This window comes from Arvicanthis niloticus, chromosome 9 (genome assembly GCF_011762505.2).
Source record: "Arvicanthis niloticus isolate mArvNil1 chromosome 9, mArvNil1.pat.X, whole genome shotgun sequence".
Lineage (NCBI taxonomy): Eukaryota > Metazoa > Chordata > Mammalia > Rodentia > Muridae > Arvicanthis > Arvicanthis niloticus.
The window spans coordinates 82,636,621-82,655,457 of record NC_047666.1 but is presented as its reverse complement, the minus strand read 5'-3'; positions in this window follow the sequence as shown (position 1 = coordinate 82,655,457).

Below are 18,837 nucleotides of genomic sequence, written 5' to 3'. Positions count from 1 at the left end.
TGCCTTCACAGACACACCCACAGTCCAATCTGATCTAGGCAATTCCTCAATCTAGACTTTATTTTTTTCCCCTCAGATAATCCTAAGCTATGTCAAATTGACAGTTAACCAAGACAGTCAGTGAAGTGACTCTGTTGTGAACCCATTCTAAACTGGCAGGTCCAACCGGGTGTCAGTAGGTTAGGATCCACTAGGGGCAAAGCCCTAGGAAATCACTTTGTGAGGAAGTCTGAGAAGCAATTGAGAAGTGAATCTTGTATGCAGCACTGTCAGGAATCAGTGATGTAACTGAGTGTAACTTATGAAATTGTATGTAGCACTGTCAGGAATCAGTGATGCAACAGAGTGTAACTTATGAAATTGTTTGTAGCACTGTCAGGAATCAGTGATGTAACATAGTGTAACTTATGAAATTGTATGTAGCACTGTCAGGAATCAGTGATGTAACTTGAGTGTAATTTGCAGGTTTCTTTCCTCCTTTACCTAAACTTTTACTCCAAGGCATAGTAAACTTCCAACTTTCCAGCCTCAGATTATGGTTCATTCATTTCCCTCAAATAGTTTGCCTGAAGAACCCCAGAGTCCTCTGCCATCCTCAGCCTTGCCCCTTCTTAAAGCCAGGATCCTGGTATGTTCCTCCATTGTCCCCAGGCCTGACTCAGACTAGGAGCCCAACTAGTAACAAATGAATACATGGTGATTTAAACTTAGTAACTAGTAACATCTTTTCCTTTTGCCCCTTTCTTTCTTCCTCCTAACATTTGAGATACACATTCTTTCAATTAATAATTACATAAATCATGGTACTGAGACTACAAAATGAATACTATATAAAGTCAAGCTTTCATGAACTTATATGCCATCTAAGGAAACATGCTTTTTAAAAAGAGGGAGCTGAAGGTTGGGAGCTCGGCAGTTAAGAGAATGCATTGCTTTTGCAGCGAGCCTAAGTTCTACTCCCAGCACTGACGGTGGATCACCAACTCTTAACTACAGATCTGGGAGATCTTCTGCCTTCTTCTGGACTCCATGGCTCTGCACCCATGTGCACAGACCCACACCTACATACATAATTAAAAATAAAATCTTTAAAACCATTTTTAAGGAAAGTGAGGCTGATGCTGGTATCTGTCCATCTCATTCTCCTTTTAATTTTTCTTTCTTGACAACAAAAACCTTGTTTTGTGCTTGACCAAGCCAGCTCAGCCAGTCAACCAGGTTCCTAGGGAGGGAAGAAAGATTTAAAAGAAAAAAAAAAAAAAGACAATTAGACAACACTATAACATGACTCCAGCCAGTGCTGAGGCTGAAGTTTATATATATTTTTTCAGTCTGCTTTTACACCATTCTAAGTACATGGAAAGAATAAGGTCAGTTCTAGGTCAAGGAACAAACAAGGCAATAAACAAAACAGTCAAGGAACAAACAAGGCAATAAACAAAGCCTGGTGGTATCCAGGGACTTATCCAGATGATCAAGATCTTGAGCCTGCTTCCTTGTCCTAGCCCAATGTCAAATTCTTGCCTGAGCCTGCTTCCTTGTCCTAGCCCAATGTCAAATTCTTACCTGAGCCTACTTCCTTGTCCTAGCCCAATGTCAAATTCTTGCCAAGTCTCTAGAAGTGGTCCCAAGAGCTCTCCACATGTGCTTAGCTGCAATGTTTTCATTTTTATACCCTTCTTTGCAGATGTGCATGGTTAACCAGCCCTATGATGTGTATGTAGACCAGAGGTGTCTAGGAAAACAACTCCTTTGCATGCTGATAGTGGTCTGCTGGCGGCCTCAAGCATGGATGTGATAGCTGTAGCTACCTGAACAGTCTTGTGGCATCATAGAGGCTCAAAGTCCTGCTAAAGAAGACAACAGAAGGATGAAAAGAAGAGCTGATCTTGGAACCCCAAACCTTATCTCTGGGTGTATGTGAGAGAGAAGTATCAAGTCTCTTATCATTAGTCAAGCTTCCAACAGATACAACAGCTAGTTACAATGTGATAGCATTAGGGGCATAAGAAGTACAGACAGATTAAGATTGATATCTGGAAAGGGGAAGATGGAAAGGGATTCCCAGAGAACATAACTGAAAAGCTGAGTGGTATTCGAGAGGCTGGGAAAGGGGGACTTGAGATCTTATGCTCTGGGAATGCTTGAGGGGAAGCTGAGGAGTCTGGAAAGACAGGTGGGAGCCTAAAAAGTGACTGGATTTGATTTAGAAGGATATTAAGCTTGCTAAACTATGGAAACCTTTGAGATCAGAAGAAGTGCTAATAGTGCCCTGTAGGGTTTCTGGTAGCCTCAGCCGTGTTGCTAAGGATGGGGACACAGGCATGTGTAATGTGCCTGGCTTGATGCAGTGGTGAGGCTCAAACCCAGAGTTTCAGGCATGCTAGGTCAGCACTCGAGCTGGGAAGCCAGTTGTACATCTTTGCCTTCCTCTATGTTCTTCCTGCTTTGAAAAGAAACTAATAGGGTTTTCCCCCTGTTTTAATTTCATTAATTCAAAGCTTTAGTCATTTTGTTCAGAGTGCATAAATGTGGACATTTAGAGATCCTCTGTCCTCATCCAGAATTGCTATGCCTTCTACTTTAACAGTGGCTGTAACTAAGAAGGAAAAGAAATCCCATCTCCTACCCTTGTTGGTGTGTTAAACAAGAAACTGTGGCATCTTACCAGTCCTCACGAAAGCCTCCCTCATGCTGAAGGCCACAGCAACCTCTGAATGTTGTGGTGTACTTAACCAAAGTAAAGTCTTTGGAGAAAAATCAATAGCTCTCATATCTAGGACTTTAACATTGAAAAATTGTTTGTTTGTTGGTTGGTTTGTTTGTTTTAAAGTTAAAGTTCAGTGCTGGGTGATGGCAAATGCCTTTGATCCTGGCCCTCAGGAGACTGAGAGAGGCAGATCTCTAAGAGTTCAAGACCAGCCTGGTCTATATAGTAAGTTCTAGGCCAGCCAGAGATACATAGTAGGACTGCCTAAAAAAAATTTTTTTAATTACTAAATTACAATACTTTTAATGACCTTCCCCCACTAATAATAGGACAGGAAAATAATACTCAATGTATTTTGTCAAGAAATAAAGTACAACGGGGGGGGGGGGGGGGGAATGAGCTACAAGTAGAAATTATAGCAGCTTAAACTAAATGGAACCTATTCAAATATAATCAAAAATGGGATTTAAAATAGTGGGCCCTTCCTTAGATGGAAGTTACTTAAGAAGATAATCCCATGAAAATTAAAAAGTCTTGATTCTTTCATTACGAGCTGGAGAATGATTTGGGTAGTTGAGATTAAGATGCTACCAGAGCCTATTTTAGGATCAGAATATTGGGAAATAGTAAAGCAGGGACCAGATGTTTATTAAGTTGCATCCTCATAAACACACATGGTCAAATCTGAGCTCTGCTGCATTCTTTCAAGCCAGATGCCACTCTCGAATCTCCCTGTACCTCTGCAATACTGTAACTGGAGTTTCATAAAGATGACCCTGGTGTGACTTCTGAATCACAGCAGGAAGATTGAATTATGTTCTGCTTTGCCTTCGTGTATTTAATTATAGTTTTATTAGTTGCAAGCTAGGAAATCCATCTGTCTTATAGCACTGCTAAACTGACCAGAGCCTTCTTGTCAGAAGCCCGGCTGTCAACACCAGCCAAGTCTACAGCTCATAGAGGGAAAAAGCAAAAAGCCAGGACCGCACAACAGATTTTAAAATGTGAGCGTTATCCTGACAAGAGCCATTATCAGGACATAATGTTATCATCCCACCACATTTTTAAGGAATTGTCACAGGTGTGCTTGGCCTTCTCCAAATGCTTGCACACCCTTATGGCAGTGCTATGACCACGCCCACCGTGCTTTGACCACGCCCACCGTGCGTTGCTTTGACCCTGCAGGGGCTGGCTCTGCAGTAATGAAGCTGCTTTAGAGGCATCCTACTCCTTTAAGCAACACCAATAAAAACTCAATGGTTCGTTAAGTTGAATTTTGGTGTAGTCCTTACCTAGATCTTTCCTAGGTTCCCTTTCGGGGGTGAGTAGAGCTGTGTGTTGTCTCCTCAGAGTCTCCCACCACAAGGCTCGGGGGGCGTTTAGGTAAGGCTTTAGGACAGCCCTGTTGTAGGCGCATAGCACACACAGTTTCTGAATCTGTTAAGTACTCCACTCCCACCATTCACTTCAGGAACAGAGTGGGTGAGTTTCTTGTGTGTTTCCTATTTCAGGTTTGGGGAAATCTGTAATATTTGCACATTTGCATATGTAATGACAGGTCTTCTGGGACCCACATACTAACATGAAGCTCACTGTCTTCATATAGAGTGTCTACACAGAGCCTGGAGATGACCATATTATAGCACTGTGAACAGCTTTAAACAGGAGACAGTCTGTGTAACTGAAAAATCGGAAAACATCCCTTGTAAAGTCACATTAAGCATAAGAAGCTCTGGACTCAGGGTGTTCATCTGGGATCGGGGCGCCGACTCTGAGTTAGTTCCTGAGCACTGCTTTCCAAGAATGGCCTTATCTTGTGAGTCCTGTCAGTCACTAGAGCTTTACAGCAGATGAATGAATGAGGCCAAAAGCCAAGACACAGCTTCCTCATGTTGCTTGCTGACCTGGGCAATGAAATAGGAAAGTAGAGCTGGAAAGCTGGCTCAGAGGTTAGGAGAACTTAGTGCTCAGGCAGAGGTCCTGACTTTGGTTCCCAGCACCAGCAGGACAGCTCACCTCAGCCTATTCTAGTTCCAGGGGATTTGAACCCTCTTCTTGGCCACCTCGTGCAATTACATACATGCAGTATATCTACATACATTCAGGCAAATACTTACACATATCAAATAAAAATAAGCGATCTTAAAAAAAAAAAAAACAACACTGGGACATTCACACACACACAGGTCATGAGATCTAATGAAGCAGAGGCAGAACAGAACACTCCCACTTGGCTCTTAGTGGAGGCAAGTCACCTCTGCCCAGCAGGTTTTCAGGAAGGGAGCCAAGCAAAGGAAACACTTTTCTTCTCAAGGCAAAGAAAAACAGTTTTTCATTTTTGCCTTTAAAATTGTTGCCACTTGATATTCTCTAGGGACACTGTAGTGCAAACAAACCCACTATGTATTAGGATGCAAGTCTCAGAAAACAAAGAGAGTGGGGCAGGTGTCTCTCCCTCTTCTCTTTTGTAAAGAGGGAGCACTAATATCCAGGATCTGGAAACCCTTAGGAATGAGATTGAATCCTGATTAACCAGTCACACTATGTGGATGCAAATAATGGTATAAGAAGCAGCTTTAGAAAAGTTTTGTAAGTTAAAAAGCAAAAACAAAAAAACAAACCCAAGATAAAATATAACACCAGACCTGAAATTTCAGGCTTGCATGTCTTCACCCCTGTGCAGAGGAAAACCTGGAAGACTGATGGTTGTGTTGGTCAAGCAAGGAGCTTTAATTGAGGTATTTCTGGAACACTAGAAGTGGTAAAAAGAATTTCTTGTGCATACGTATTTTACTACATAACTCATGAATGCATTTAGCATTATTTTAGACATAGTGTTTGGTTAATATGGATGAATAGAACATTAATCTGCAGATGTGAAGGAAAAATGATTTTATTTGATCCCCCAACTTTCGAGCAGATGCAGTTATGTAGGTAACAGAGAGAGTGAATGAGGAGAGCACATGGGCTCAGAAGAGGTTGGAGGACCGTGGGCATTGGACTGTCATCGCTCCAAAGCAAGAACAAACTTCTGTTCGTTCTGTTATTCCAGCTAACTTTCCAATACCCAGAGGGGTGATAAGAATGAGAGGTACCTCAGTAAGATTTTTGGCTGAATAGATAAAAGCAAATTTATAAATATTTCAGAGCTCTCTCTGGAAACCTGAACCTGAGCAAGATGGACATCAGGAGGACTGAATATCTGAGGATGAAAACTTCTGGCATCTGAGGATGCTGTTTGTTACTTTTTATCCCTTCATTCCTCCCAGCTACCCGAAGCCCATCCTTGAAGGAGGAAGACACCACAAGCTGGACAATGCACGCTTATCCTGGAAGCTGTGGTGCTGACTTTGAGCAATCTGATCTGCTTGGGCCTCGGTTTCTGCAAGCAGGAGGATGGAAATGAGCACAGGGTACTTGGAGGAGTAACTATTTCACGTGGTGTGTGCTCTCTAGGCATGCATGTGAGTCACCCCCTCAGTCCCATAACCAAATACCTGACATTAGGTAATTGTAGGGAGGGATGATCTAACTTAGCTCCCAGTGTGAGCAAACAGAGCCATCATGGCGAGGAGGTGTGTCGGTGGGAATGTAAGGCCACTGCTCGCATTGCTTCTGAAGTCAGGAAGCAGAGAGAGAGCTCACTGCTCACACTTAGCTCACTTCTTTTACCTGTTTTAATTCAGGGAGGGCACCCCCAGCCTGTGGGAGGGTGCAGTGTACATCTAGGGTGAATCTCCATTTTCAAGCATTTCTCTCTGGTAGTATCCTCACAGAGGTACAGAGAGGTGTATCTCCCGGGTGGTTCCAAGCTAGTCAAGCTGGGCACAAAGATGAACAGCCCAGAGTGTCCTCAGTCTATCAACTGCAACCTGTGACGTCCGGTTGAAGGCTGTACTGTCTTTTATATGAGGTACTTTTATATGAGGTACTGTCCTTTACATAGTGGTAGGACGAGGGGCTGGGGGCAAGAACAGAGAACAAGCATCATAGTGAGGACCAGGGAGAGTAGACTCACACCCTGGTGACAGGGGAACAGCAGCAGCGGCATTCTGTCGTTTCTACCCGAACTCTCTGGAGCAGCCATGTTGTATCAATTAGACTGAAACATTGTATGTGCTTGTTTGGGGTCCTTTTTCTTTTTGGTTCATTTCAATGAAAAGTGAAAACCAAGCTAGCTAGTCCTGTGAAAAAGAATGCTTTGTGTGGGATCTAAGCACAGATGTGTCACCACTGTTTTGAGCGAGAGTTCTGTGTGGCAGGACACTTGCTGAGCAAGGGTGATGTGGGGGTTCCTCTGTTAACTGGGAAGGCCTCTTTCTCCCAGTGTCAGGTTGGCTTAGGGTGTCAGATCGATCTTGAAAAGTCATACTGAAGATGAAAAAAAATCAGAGCTGGTGTGTGTGTGTGTGTGTGTGTGTGTGTGTGTGTGTGTGTGTGTGTGTAAGGGAGCACAGTGAACAAGTGGCTGGCATAGTGCTCCACTGTCAGGGAAAGGTTTTTATTGTTAGTAAGAGAGAGAAAATATCCAGAGGCATCTGGGAGAGTCCAGAGCAGAGAGAAAGAGAAGCAAACTGGACAAAGCCAGGACCGAGATAGCAAGGGATACAATACGGTGGGGAGTGGGGAGGTGGGGAAGGGGACACACACAGAGAGAAAATAGCAAGAGAAGCTGGGTTATAAGGAAATGAGTGGCTTCCAGGAGGGGGAGGGAGGGCCAGCAGGCTAGTGGTGGACTTTGAAATGTATAACTTATAAGAAGTGCTAGTGAGTAGGGACCCAGGGCGCCTGGAGACCAGAACTGGCTTTGCTATGTTGATAGGCATCATAGGTAGTCATGGGTCCCTTCCAGAGGTTAGGGAAATTGCTCCCTTTGGCAGATGGAAAACGGTTTGGTTTCGCAAGTTCCTAAGAAATGGTGACTTTTATCCAATTGCCATAAATCCTTCTCTAGTCCGACCTGAGCTCATCTCCAGATATATGAACGGGCTGAGACCTAACACTGTGGGATTTCAAAGGCTGGCTTGTGTAGCCATGATCATGAAGTGAAGCAGCTATGTGGGGGACATTCACAGGACTGAATAGTCATGGCCCCAAGTGCTCTGCTATGTGGGGGACGTGCACAGGACTGCATAGACATGGCCCCATGTGCTCTGCTCCTGAGAAGCCAGAAGCTGACAATAAAGTTCCTTGTTACAGTACAACCTAAGCTGGGAACATCAGAATTAAATGCTATTTTGGGACAACACCTCGACACCCACCTCTTCATTCTCTTGGGAGGAGGGTATTCCATTGATAAACAGTCTCCTCAGATTGTTCTAGCAGCTGTCTAGTAAGCTGCTCAGCACGCATCTTCTAATTAGGAGCTGATTTTACCCAAGAGGGAATGGAAATAACCAAAAACCTGCCTGGGGCTGGAAAGACAGCCCAGCAGCTAAAGAGGACTGCTCTTGCAGAGGACCCAGGTTCAGGTCCTAGAACCCGCACAGTAGCTCTATAACTTCAGTTCCAGGGGATGTGACACTGTCTTCTAACCTACTCAGGCACCAAGCATGTATCTGGTGTGTGTGTGTGTGTGTGTGTGTGTGTGTGTGTGTGTGTGTGTGTCTATGCAAAACATTCATACACATAAAAATTAAAAAATTAAAAACCCTTCTTTCTTTTTTTCTCTCTTTCTTTTTTCTCTCTCAGTGCAAGCAACTTTTATGCTTTGTCTTACTAACTTTTATCTCTTTTGCAAAATAATGATAGCTCAAATGACAGAACTTGCCTGGAGAATCTGGGGTTGTCTTAGCATTCTCTGTAGCCATAGAGAGCATATGACTAAGTAATTTGCAGCCAATGGGAGAGTTGGTGTTTATTTTTACATGTAAAAGAATCTTTGTTCGGTCTTTGGGATTCAGAGGCTGGCTGTCTCTGACCCTGACGACACTTGGTGGATTTCCATGCATGGTTAGATTGAGCACCGCTTTGAAAGCAACTGGAGGCCATTTCTGAGGAGCCCAACTGTTAGGTCCCTGATTATAGAAGGCTCAATTGTCAAGACAGAAGCCAGAGTCGGTTGCAGCCAGATTCAACAGAGAACAGCCATCCATAGTGCAGTATTTAAGGCAGAACTCACCTCCCTGAGACGCCCAGGAAGCTTTTTCCTCAAGAATGGGCATCTTCAGAAGCCATGCTGAACGCAGTAGGGGGATTACCCAGTGAATTGAAGCAAAACCACAAGAAGGATACCAATGTATGTTTGAAACATGCAAAGACATTCATTCAGTACATTGCTGGGCCTGTGGAAGAGGAAGCTTTGCTTCTCCTAAACTGATTTTATAAACCACTACAGTGAGAAGCCTTCGAGTTGGAGTGTTGAGGTTTTCCTTTTCCCTAACATTGTTCTATGAATGCTCTGGGAGCTGACTGACAAATGAAAGAGGCTGTCTCTCTGAACTGCTCTCTCCGGTGGCCATTCCCTCTCCACACCCCTCACACGCTGCCTTGCCCAATTTGTGTAGGCAGTAATCATACTCCCTGTGGTCCCAGACTAGGAAAAGCTCAGTCCCACTGCTCTCTCATCTTTACCTGGAAGAGATCCTTCGCATCAGTCTTGGCTTCCTTTCTCCACTCTGAACTCTGTCCTTTCTTCTTTCTTCACATGGACACCTAGAAAAGGCAGACAGGCAGCTGTGAATTCTCCAGTCCCCTCCTGCATTTGGTTTCTCAGCTCTACTTGCTGTAAGAAATGACCACATTAAAAACAAAAGCAAGCAAGCAAGCAAGCAAACAAACAAACCTAAAACAGTCTTTGGTATACGAATACAATATACATTTATACTGTATTGCTCTCCCTTCAGTAGAGTCCACTGCACAAGTCCCACTCCCTACTTAATGCCCCAACCCCCTCTACATCTAATTAGTGCTACCCTGGTGCAGGACCATCCACTGGAGCTTGGGGAACCTATCAGGGGCTGAAAAAAAAAAAACCTGACCCTCTTTCCTCCAGCTGCCAGTAACTGCCAATGGCTGCTCAGCTTGGGCGTGGTCTGAGAAGCCCATCTCCTCTTCTTCCTGCAGTGTTAACTGATGCCATGCTTCTGTGTCACAGCTACAGCAAATCCCCCAGTGCCACAGCCCTGTCTAGAACACATTATTTCACAAGTCTTCCCCCACCTCTGACTCTCACATTCTTCTAGCCCCTTCTGCGATGGTCCCTGATGTAACTTTGTAGAAGTAACTTTAAGGCAGAGCCCTCCATGGTAGCTTACTCTCTGCACTTTGGCCAGTTAGGAGCCTCTGCATTAACCACCACAGGCTCCACAAGGAGGTCCTCTGATGAGAGAGTCAACAGCACCTCGCTCTGTGGATGGGTACAAGGATAACTGTTTGAGAAGGCAATTGGAATAAAAGCAACCACACTGGACTTGTGGTAAATCCTAAAGGACGGAGCCATATGTTCTGGTGGGTTTGAACTAACACACTTAGCCTCAGCTCTCTGACGGGTCACTCTGCATGGTATTTCCTCCTCATGGTTCTCTAATCCTCAAGTATTAAAAAACCTACTACAATGATTACTACTTAACAGCTTTTCCATTTGGGGCACTAAAGCGCAACATTGTCTTTATTTTACATTGAGGATGAGCCACACGAGGTAAACGAGTCTGTTTGAAACAACTTTGGAACAGCTTTGGAATGCAGCCAGTTTTCTATGAGAAAATGAATTTCCAGCTTTTGGAACACGGTCCATTTTAAAGTTGGCTATATCCTCTGAGCTTTTGGTAACTAAAATCTTTTGATGTAGTGACATTAAGTCAGACAAGCCTGCCTCGGGCTTTGCCTTGCTGAATATTTTCATTATGGAGAGAAATGGACCGGTTTGTTTCTTGTATCTCTCTGTGTTGGCACAGCTTCTCAGATACTTGGCAACGTGCAGGTTGGTATTGATAGTTGCTCACAGTCAAGCCTAAGAGCACGACAGCTTTCCATTCTGCCTGTCCTCTCTTGTGCAGACATAGAGAGCTACCTTCAGGGTCCTCTCAGGAGACCTAGTGTGGTCATGTGCCCAGATATTTGTCACTAGAATGTGAGTGATTTAAGGATCTTGTGCCTCGTTTTTGTGTGAAGAAAGCCCCAGCCAGAAGCTCATTGTGTCAGTCAGCTCTCATGGTGACTAACCACCAAAGCCAGCCTAGAAGCCAGCTATGCTAAAGCAGAGGTAGGGCCAACCTGGGTCTCCACTGACTAAAGCTGCCAGACTTATATGGGGCTGTTACCAAGGAGACAAATAAACTTCGCTGTTTAGAAAATGTTCTATTTTAAGTTACTACATAATAATTATCCACATTCCTGGGATACTATGCGGCATTTTAATACATGCATATAACATGTAATGATCAAATTGGCTTGATAGCATATACGATGCTTTAAACACTTATCATTCCTTTGTGGTGAGATCCTGTTGCTCTCATCTAGCTGTTGTGAGATGAACAATGAGTTATTATTAACCGGAGACCAACCACTGAGGACTTAACTCCCTCTCCCAATGAGCCAGCATCTCCCCGGCCCATGTCCTTTCTCCTCTCTGAGGAGACCTATTTTACACTTTAGTGTGATGACATCACACTTTAGTGCCCAGGTGTGGGTGATATCATGTGGTACTTGTTTGACTCTGTTTTTTGAGCCACTAGCTTTTGGGGTGCTCTTACAGAACCGTGGCCTAATCCTCACTACTATAAAAATAGCTTATGAAATGCTCTGTTGTGTTTTATCTCGATAAGAATGGCCAAACTATGTAAGCAAAAATCTAATTTTCAGAAAATAGAACTCCAGAGGACTGAAGAAAGTGCCCTGTCTCTAATTCCTGGATATTAAACGTTCTTACCATTCTTCTAGAGGACTTCAGTTCAGTCCCCAGCACCCATGTCAAGTGGCTGACAATTGCCTGTAGCTACAATTCCCAGTGATCTAAGACCCTGTTTTGGCCACCGCAGACACCGGCACACACTTGGCATTTATTCATACATACACACATGCATACACAGAGATAAAAATAAGTACAAGAACGGTTCTTAAACGTTCTTTTAGAAACACAAGAAAGAAAGAAAAAGAAAACAGAGCATTGGATATAACCAGCTACTTCGCTTTGGTTCTGAGAGTGATTTTTCTCTAAACACTTAAGACTAATTTAAGGTTGTATCCAAACATAAAGGCATGTTTACCAGAGCCAAGAATATTTTCCAAAGAGTTGGAATCTGCCCAGGTACCCCCATCTGCCATTCCCTGTGTCTTTGAAAGGCACCAGATACACTTTGAGACCCATTTCTCAGCTATAGCATCCCATGAGGATCCTGGTGTAATTAGGGTGAGATTCTCCTTAGGATAAATGTGCCCTCCTGAAACAATACTCATTGCAGATCACGTATTAACCAAGTAGCAAAAGACACAGAAAGCAAGGTTAATCCCAGTGAGTCTAAGAAGTTAGTGTGTAGGAGTAGCAAGCCTGTTCAAGTGGAAAAGGACTTCCCACACAAGCCTGACCACCTGAGTCCGATATCCAGAACCCACAGTGGAAGAAGAGGAACAACTCCCCAAAGCTCTGCTCGGACCTTCACACACACGCGTGGCATGCATGCACACAAGCTCAGGCACATGTGCACAGGCATAAGCACACTTAGTGATAAAGTAAGTAAAATCAACTTTAAAATTAAAAATAAAGACATCTCATAGGGATTATTTTTAAAATTAAGTATAAATCGGAATGAAGGTAAATTTGTGGGTCTGTTTACATTCACACTTGGTCCTGGCTAATTGTATGTCGTAGAAACAGCTGAACATTCTGCTTATATAATTATTGGTTTGCTTTTGTTTTCTCACACATTAAAATAATGTAGTCAGTGATTTTCTGTGAAGTTTTTTACAAATTAAGATAGACAAGATCAAACAATATAACAAATGAGGATTAAAACACACAAAACAATATAACAGATGAGGATTAAAACACACAGCCCTAGTTGGTCCAGGATCCAAGAGTAAACATGCAGGCTTTGGCTGACCAAGGACTGAGTTCATTCTCATAACCTTAAGTTCTAAGGGGAAGGAAGGGGACAGAGGAATCTGTCTTTAATAAGCTCATAAAAGCCAAGTGAATACTTGAATATTCTTAATGGAAGTCTGAATTCTTAATGAGTTCTAAGAAAATGCATTTCTGTGGATAAAATAAGCATCAAGAACAGAAGAAAATGATTCTTCATATACTGAAATGACAATTCATCTCCCTTTTGAATTGTTTTTCACTTGTTTATTTTGTATGTATATATGGGGCTTGTGTGGTAATCAGAAGACAACTCATAGGCATAAACTGTCTCCTTCTACCATGTAAGTCCTGGAGATGCAAATCAAGTTGTTGGGCTTCGCAGCAAGTGCCTTTGCTCACCAAGTCGTCTCACTAGCCCTTGTTTTCAAATAAATAAATACAAACTATATATACATATATGTAAGCATATATATTCATATATATTACACACATCATATATATTATATACATCTATATTCATATATGTCACACACATCATATATATAGTGTGATATATGTGAATATATTATATATAATTATATAATATATGTGTGTATATATATGTATATATACATATATATGTATATATATATATAAAATGTGTGTGATACACACACACATACACACACACACACACACACACACACACACACACACACCTCCTGACATTCTCCTGCTTTCACTTCCTATCTGGCTGCAAAAGCATTGGGATTACAGGCTTAAGCTATAGTATCAGGTTTTACATCAGTTCTGGAGATTTGAACTCAGGTCCTCATGCTTGCATGATAAGTGCTTCTACTCACTGAGCCAGCGCTCCTGCCCCACAGGTTGTTTTAACTCAGTCCTCCTGTACCACAATTATTGTGGTAGGCCTCAGACATTGAATGTATAAAGATTTCTGCTTCAACTTTATGCTGACATGGTGGGGCACCATGACTCAGTGAACATGGTTTGTCTTGATCCATAGGCCCTCAACTATACAACTGTGCCAAAGATTAGCTTCAGAACAAGCCCTCAGAACTTCTAGAACTGCCTGAGAGACCAAACTGGCCTGAGACACCCAGTTTTACCTGAGAAAGATATTTTATACTTTTTTTTAAAAACAGGAGATCTATTTATTTTATGTATGAGTACACTGTCTCTGTCTTCAGACACACCAGCAGAGGGCATTGGGCTCCATTACAGATGGTTGTGAGCCACGTCTGGTTGCTGGGAACTGAACTCAGGACCTCTGGAAGAACAGTCAGTGCTCCTAACCACTGAGCCATCTCTCCAGCCCAATATTTTATACTTTAAGATTAAAAAATACTTCCAGAGAATGAGAGTTTGTGATACATAATAATTTTATGAAATACAAATGACTGGTGTTTGTAAATAGAGTTTCTCAGGGCATGCAAATTCACGTGTGCTATCTATTCCACATGGTTGTAATTTTGCAATCGTAATGGTGACTTTAAACACTGGCTACCTGTTCTTTATTGAAAACGTTTGCCAGTCCTTTCTCTAGAATATTCCAAGGTTAAAAAAAAAAAAGTATATAACAGGCAGTTAGACTTTAGAGTGTGTAATTGCCCACAAGAAACAATAATTTTAAATGTGTACCTTGATAAGAACAAGAAAGAAATCAAGAAGTCTTAGAGAGCACCTGACCAGCTGAGGGTGGGGGTGAGGGTGGGGGAGTGGGTGTCCCTTAAGGAGACAGGAAAGTACAATGAGGATATGTGAGTCTCCCAAAAGCCAAGCAAGGAGAGAGTTCAAGATGAGTTCTGAGTGAAGGAGGGCATCAGAGACTTGGTAAACTGAATAACAGAGCAGGCTACTGCACGCAACTGCCTTTGAAAAAGGTCTGAAGGCAGGGGAGCATTGCTGGTCACTAGAAGCCCATGACCAAATAGGGTTGGTCTGAAAGTATAGCTGAGTGTGCTGGGTGTTTACTCATGAGCCCAACCCTTGGGTAGTAGAAACAGAAGATCAGGAGTTCAAGGCCAGCCTTGGCCAGACATGGAGGGAAAAGAGCAACCTGACTTAGTTGAAATCCCATCTCAAAACAAACAGGGATGGCTCCCTGGTTAAGAGCACTTGTTCCTACAGAAGACCCAGGGTTAGGTCCCAGCACTCACAGAGTGGTTCATAAACATCCTTAACTCTGGTTCCAGGGGATCTCATGGGTTTTTGTTCTTGTTGTTGTTTATTTGTTTTTGTCTTTTGTTGTTGTTGTTGTTTTTAATTTTTTTCTGACCTCTGTTTTTTTCTTTCTTTCTTTCTTTTTTCTGACCTCCTGGGGCATCAGGTGTGTTCAGCTGATGCACATATATGGAGCCAAAATGCATCTTAAAAAATTTTAAAAACAAGCGCTCATGAAGCCTACTGTATGGGATTGCAAAGCCTGTGCAGTTGGCCTATTTAGTTATTTTTGTAATTCACAGCAGAGCAAAGGACAGAAATGAAAACAGATGGAGCAAATGGGTGTGACAGGGAGGGTTCAGGAAGGGCCGGGGAGGGGTGTGGAAGGGGTGTGGAGGAGTGGGGGAAGTGTGGGGGAGGGGACTGATGGGCGAGTAGGGGAGGGGTGAGGGAGGGGGCTGATGGGGACCATAAGCTGATTACAAAAGGAATCCAGGTCCCTCTGAAGCAGTGGAAGAAAGAAAGGGTGAGATCACACAGAAACATAAGTGAGGAGAGGTACAGAAAGGGATGGACAATAAATGACAAAGTTGTTATGTACATGGAATAAAGGAAGTAGGGAGAGAATGGGACTGGCCGGGAGTCTTAGTTCAAGACCAACCCATGTGAAGCTAGGGAAGCCTAGAGCAGTGGTTCTCACCTTCCTAATGCTGCCGGCCTTCGACACAATTCCTCGTGTGTGGTAAAGTGCACATTTTCATGCTACTTTGTAACTGTTACTTTGCTACTGTTATTAATCATAACGAACATGTCTGTGTTTTCCTAAGCTCTTAGGCGACCCCTGTGAACAGGTCGTTTGACCCAAAGGGGTCTGGACTCAGACTGAAAACTACTGCTCTAGAGTCTACAAGGGCTGCTGAAGGAGAGCTTCTGAGAAGCTTTCCAGCCTTCCAAAGGAAAATGGTACCCGGGGAGGAGGGAAAAAAAAAAAAAACTGAGAGGATTAAGGACTGGAGTTAACACAGAAGACTCCAGAAAAGTTAAAGGAAGCCTACAGGTTTGAGAAGGTGGTCTTAACCTTTCCTGGAGCCTGGACTTGCTGAAATGTGATTAGTTAAGATTAGAGAAAGAACAAAAACATCAAATGAGGCCAGTGTGCCATTCCTGTGAGAAAATACAAACGTTAGAAATTAGTGCAGATACTACCCATTCGTTGCCTTTCTTGTGCTGACCAAACACCTGACAAGAAGAAACTTAAGGATTAAGGGTGGGGTTGGGGGTAACTTAGGCTCACAGTTTCTGGGATACAGTCCATTATGGTGGGAAAAGTGAGACAGCCAAGGGTCCCTGGTGGGTAGAGTGGGGTGGAGCTTCTTACTGGCAGGTCTATAGTTCAGGAAGCCCAGAGAGGCGAATGTGGGTGCTTGGCTGGTTTTCTCCTGTCTTCCTTTAATTCAGTCCAAAATCCTAGCACATACCCCCCCCCCCCCCCCCAGTTAATCCTCTCTGGGAACAATCTCTCAGACACTACCAGGGGTATGTCTCACTATTAGCCCATGTGATTGTTAATCCAATCCATTGATAATTAGAATTAAGTATCAGAAAATCAGAAAGTAGGACAAGTATCAGATTTAATGAAGATTAAAATTTAGAATACGTAAACAACAAGGGACCAGTCTTCGTCTGAGGAGGCAGATCCTGGGATGTCAGAGAACAGACAAGTCATGTCTGAGTTTGATCACTGGGGACAGACCATAAAGAAAAGTCTTTGCCGGGGACTGGTACACTGAACCGGAGGGGCTGAGTTGAAACTGAGCAAGCCTTTGGAATGGAGCTAAGAGATGACTCATCCCACTGACTTTAGTTCTCCAGCTCTGGTTTCCCTCCCTCTCTGGGAAACAGAGTGAATGCCTAACAGTGCTGAAACACTCCCTTGAGAACACGCCTCCGACTAACTCATAAAAACTGAATGCTTTTCATTACAACTCGAGTGAGTGACTTGTCTGCCCTCCCCACCCCCCTAATGGTGCCTCATCCTGAATGGCAGAGGGTGACACTGCCCCAAACATGACCTGTTTGGTATGAGATCATAGTTGAACCATGCATGTCTACAAACTCTGCTGATTTGAAAATTAATTTTTAGAGTTGAGAAAACAATGGAAAGTAGCTAATAATACCTGAACTATTTAATTATCGGAAATATCTGGGCATTAGATAACGTTTAGTGGAATATGAATAGGTAGGAAAGATACACTGAGCAAATTAAACACAAATGTTTGTATACTGGATTTATTTGACATGATAACAAAAAAAAAATCTTTGTTTTCTCAGATTGTATTCCACCTTGCCTCCTGCCTGTCACCCCTGACCCCTCACTGTTACTGGTCCTAAATATTTCTTTCGGAGATTAAGCAAAAACTCCAGAAAGTAACTAATTCCTGATCCTCATGACAAGAATACCAACTCTCCTGAGGGGAAACAAACTGGATGACAATTTAGGATAATCAATGCCTTTTAAGTTGTTAGAAAATAAACAATCTAAAACCCAATTTTTTTATTAGTGTGACCTATAGTATACTGTGATGAAATATTTTCTATTTATTCATTAAGAACAAAACACTAAGACCTGCAGATCCACGAGTGGCTTGTATTGTACCAAAAAAAAAAAAAAATCTGGTAAACTAAATTAAAACAAAGTTACAAAGTTGCCAAACTATTAGATAGTGATAAAAAGCTGTCCAAAAGAGACTCATAGGCCCCCATTGTAAATCTTTTAAGGGTCTAATAGTTACTCTTTTGGATGGAGATGGAAACAGTAGGACCTAGAGGCATGAAGCAACTGAGGATGCGCCTAATAAAGGGGTTGGTCATCACAGATAACCATCCTGCAGACGCAAGCCCGGAAGCTGAGTGAGTTAGGACTTACGGTTATCAAAACTGACTGTGTGTCAGAGTGCCCTGGAGGGCTCAGAACCCCGGACTGCTGCCTTCCACCTCCAGAGTTCATGACGCAGTGAGTGAGACCTAGGGTGGAGACTTCGAGTTTCTTGCCCTGAAGTCACTGCTTCTGCTGGTCCTGTGAGCACTTGAAGAGTCATTCATTTGGGGCAATTTCTGGAGGCGGAAGGATGAGTAAGAAAGTGTTGAGGAGGTGAGGAGAGGAAGAAGAAAGCGATCAACTGTCTTAGTACCATCCTGTCACTCTGATAGAGCGCCCACAGGAGGCCACTTAGGGGAGAACTGCTCACAGTTCCAGGTCACTGTCCATCAGTGAGGGAAGTCAAGGCGGCTGGAGTATGAAGCAACTGGTCACATGACATCCACAGTCAAGATCAGAGAGAGAAGGAATGGACACATACCTGTACTTAACTCGTTTTTTTGTTTTTTTTGTTTTTTTCATGCAGTCTAGAACCCAAGCCCGGGAATGGTGCCTCCCACTTCTAGACTGAGTCCTCCCACCTCAGTTCATGGATTCAAGACATCCCGGACAGACACGCCCATAGGCAAACCTGATTGGAAGATTCCCTCACTGATAGTCTCTTCCCTGATAATTCTAGATTGAGTCTTAACAATTAAAGGTAACTACCATGGTATCTTCCTGGAAGGAATTGCAGAAAGGAAGGAATGGAGGTAAATGACGTTCCGCTAAAATAAACCAGCAGAACGGAAAAGCAACGCCCTGCAGCTTCAGTCTCGCCACTGATAAAACGGTAACACCCCAAGAAGATAAAACACCTCAAAGAGAAACGAAGATGCTGAAAGACCTGACAGATGGGAGTAGAAATGAGGTCTGCAGTTAAGTAACATTTCAAGGTCAAGAGGCAAAAGAAAAAAAAAAAAAAAAAGTCCCGAGTCGTAAGCTGCTTACAAGGGAGACAAGAATAAGGCGGGAGATGGAGACACGGTGCTTGTGGCTGATTGCGGCTGCAGAGATAATGTGGCT